We start from the raw sequence: 3,666 nt of genomic DNA on the forward strand, positions 1-3,666 counted from the left end.
GTGGTTATATACAAATGAAGGGTAAGATAAATCTCCAATGTGTCCAAAGCTTTTTTAGCCCAGGGAGTAGCAAGTACATAAAGTCTGAATGAAGGTAGTTCCTTTGAAATAGGTGTGGTATCCCAAGACTTCATCTTTCAAAGGAGAAATAAAACAAACAACATCAACAACAAAAAAGCAGTCCAAACTCCGGGTGCCAATTTTAACAAATGATATTGCCCATGGTTCAATTGTTGGTAGAGGATGCCAAAATCTCTGGACAACTAACAGTTCAGGCATAAATGTGTGTGTGTATTTGGTTGATGGGAGTGGGGCCAAGGGGGTGGCTTCTAATGTGTTTGGTGTTGGTGCTGACACTCCAATATGATTCCTATGAAAAAGTGATTCGGGAATCAGAGTTCTGGTTTTTGTCCCTATAGGTGGGAAGATGTTTGTTTGGGGGGGTAGTAGTAGGCTAAGTAAAAAAAAAACAAAACCTTAAATCTCCAAAGTAAGGAAGTGAATAGAGATTCCCTTTAACCAACACTGACCCTGTTGGGACAGGGCATACCCTAGGCTTCCATTCTAAATGAGGCAGGGGGCTCATCCTGGCTCAGATATATATTAGTCTAGTTCACTTTACAGCCAAAGGACAACTCCTACACTGGGCAGAGGAGAGGGACTAATTACAGGATATAGCCTCATCTGTCATTTTTATATCTTAATTTGCACTTTAAATAACCTCAAACTTAGTGTTAGTGCCTCAAATATAATTTAATCCTAAAAGTCTTTAAAGGCCCCCTGAACAACAAAGAAACAAACAAAAGAAAACAACAAAAATATTTACTGCCTCTCTTATTAAGTTTCCTCACTTTGGTAGACATTATCTTCTTCCTCCCTGACATGCCCAGTCCCCATCTTTACCCCCACTTGGAGCTTTCATCAAGCCATCTGTGATCATAGACATGGGTTTCTCAAGGGGGAAACCCAGAGTTCTGCTCCAAATAAGCTGTGCCAGTACCCCCAGTGCCACAAAACCCCAAAGAGAACAATGTAGTAATTCAACTCTGTCATTCCATATTACTGCAGAAGCACCCCACTTTGGGCATCTACATTGAGCCAAGGGTTCTTGGCTTTGCCCTGCTCCAAAAGGACATCAGGTATAATCTTGTAAAGTTCAGCCACCAGTTTAAACATGGGATCATTAGGCAGATGGTTCAGGGCAAATTCACACTGACAGGTATATCATGAATCAGTTTTTCTTAGTACAGCATGGCCAATGCCAGGAACCACCCTAAGTTAAGTGTATTCCAGATGTAGTCATGCAGTTTTTCATCAGATATGTCTTTACCAACTTCTTTCTCTGAATGTACCAGTACTTCCTGATTGGCTAGTCCATGGAGGGGCCCAGCCAGTACATTCATGGCAGCTGTAAATGACAGACAGGGATCTGAAAGAGCACTGCCCACTAGATGGATAGTGTGGGTATTTACATTGACACCCTTGTGGTCATATGAGCTCAGTGAACTGGGAATCATTGTAGCCCAAGAGGCTCATGAAGTTATGTGACTAGTCAAGTTTGGTGTTTATAACCCCAATACTGCTGCCCTCTCAATACAGATTCTGGTAGATCTTTGCTGCAACAAAAGGCAGTTTGACAATGAGATCCATGCAGTGCTCATAAAACAGCTCCCAGTACTTGGACCAATTGATGCTTTCAGCATAAGCATGAGTGAAGTTACTCTTGCTGTTGAGGGTGGTGATAGCTGCACTGAGCTGAGACAATGGAGGCAGATTAGGAGGGAAGTTTTCCAATATAGTGACCACATGGGAGGGCAGAGATGCTCATTTTACCCATTTTTGGAGAGTCAGCTCACCTGTTGCTCATTTGTCTACTCATAAGCAGAGAGAATAAACCCTCAGGGAGGGGTTCTTCCCCTCCATTGACCTTAGGAAGCAACTTCTGGGACTCTGGGATACTCTAGCCACAGAAACAGATACTCTCATCAGGGTCCAGAACTAATGTTTCATATAGTAATTCTTTCATAAACCTTATGCCACCATACATCATTTCCACAGGGATCTGGCCCACCACAGTCTTGCAATGTTGGTGCCTAAAGGTCTTGATTCTAGTTTGTTCCTGGGGTATCATGTCACTGATAACATCCTTCAGATTTTGTAGAAGCCTTGGCAGGTCAGGCAGAAAGAATAGGATAGGATGCATTCTAGGCTCCAAGGAGCCAAAGAGTGTAAAAATTGTATTTTTTTAAGGAATTGTTTTCTTCAGTCAATGTCTGTGCTTCTTTTTTCCTAGCTGTTGACTCTTTTTTCATAATTTTCTTGTATAACTCTCATTTTTCTCATTTATTTTCCTATTTTTTCTTCTACCTCTCTCATTTGATTTTTGAAATCCTTTTTGAGCTCTTACAGAATGGCTTTTTGGTCCTGAGACCAATTCACCTTCCCCTTTGAGGATTCACAGGTAGGCATTTTGACAGTATTGTCCCCATCTGAGTTTGTGTTTTGGTTTTCCCTGTCACTACAGAAGCTATCAACTTATTCACATTGTAGTTTCTTACTCATTTTTTTTTTACTTTTATAGTTGAGGTCTGCTTCTGGGGCACAGGGGCCACTTTTGCAAGCTTCTTGTGCTGGTGGTTAGAGGCCGGGTCACTGACGTTCTGCTGTCAGGCCTCACTGCCCTGGGCTTGCTCCCTGTGCTGGTATGGCTCCTGCTGACTTACCCAGATACCCTCTTCCCTAAGCTGAGCTGTGCTGTATTCCCCTTTCATCCAAGTGAGTATTTTCCTGGCATCTTCTAAATTATCTCAAGTTGGAAGTTTGTTTCTTTGTCTCTTTGTAGGTTCTTCAGTTGCAGAATCCATTTAGAGGATTGATTTAATGTTTTGGTTTTGTTGTTGTTGTTGTTTTCTTTGAGGGAAACTGGAGAGCTCAGAAAACTTCCTGGTTTCTCTGTGCCATCTTCCATGTATTTTATCTTATGAGTTCAAAAGAGCATTCTATGAAAGAGATCCAAAGCTTCACCAGATTGCCAAAGGGATCCATGATACAAAAACAAATATTGAGAATCCTTTATCCAGAGGAAAGCATAAAGGATAATGAAGGGCCTTAAGTTCATGCCATTTGATGATCAGCAGAAGGACCTGGGCATATTTTGCTTTGAGAATACTTGAGGGGGTATAATAATATAATGATTTCATTTTTTAAAATTTCAGAATAATTCTGTTTTTTAATATATCAATATATTTTTCAGTGTATCATTCCTCAATTGAGAACAAAATATTCAAGGACTCTGGAACTAGAACTTTAACTGAAAGTTTAAAAAAATCCTGGGGTACATGCTTTATAGTCTAATCAAGATATCCATATCTTGAAAGTTTGTCTTGACTTCTGCCCATGTTTTACTATAGTCTTGCAACAAACATGCAAAAATTATTCCCCTGCCAATCTACAGTATTCAAGTCCTTATAATGAACTTCCGATAACACATATGATATTATTTCTTCATGACAAGGGTCAGAAGCTCCTTTTTTAAAACTATTATTGATTTCTTCTAACTTGAAGAAAGCCATATTCCTATACCATATAGGAATCAATAACAACCAGCTGCCCTGTCCCTTTGAAAGGCTTTAACTTATTTTCACAAGATTGATTATGCCACTTGAT

General features: G+C 40.2%; 1 pseudogene; it reads right to left on the bottom strand.

The window, feature by feature from the left end:
• Positions 1-862: 862 nt before the first annotated feature.
• LOC122750908 lies at positions 863-2,771 on the bottom strand (annotated as a pseudogene).
• Positions 2,772-3,666: the final 895 nt, after the last annotated feature.

The sequence above is a fragment of the Dromiciops gliroides genome, chromosome 1 (genome assembly GCF_019393635.1).
Source record: "Dromiciops gliroides isolate mDroGli1 chromosome 1, mDroGli1.pri, whole genome shotgun sequence".
Lineage (NCBI taxonomy): Eukaryota > Metazoa > Chordata > Mammalia > Microbiotheria > Microbiotheriidae > Dromiciops > Dromiciops gliroides.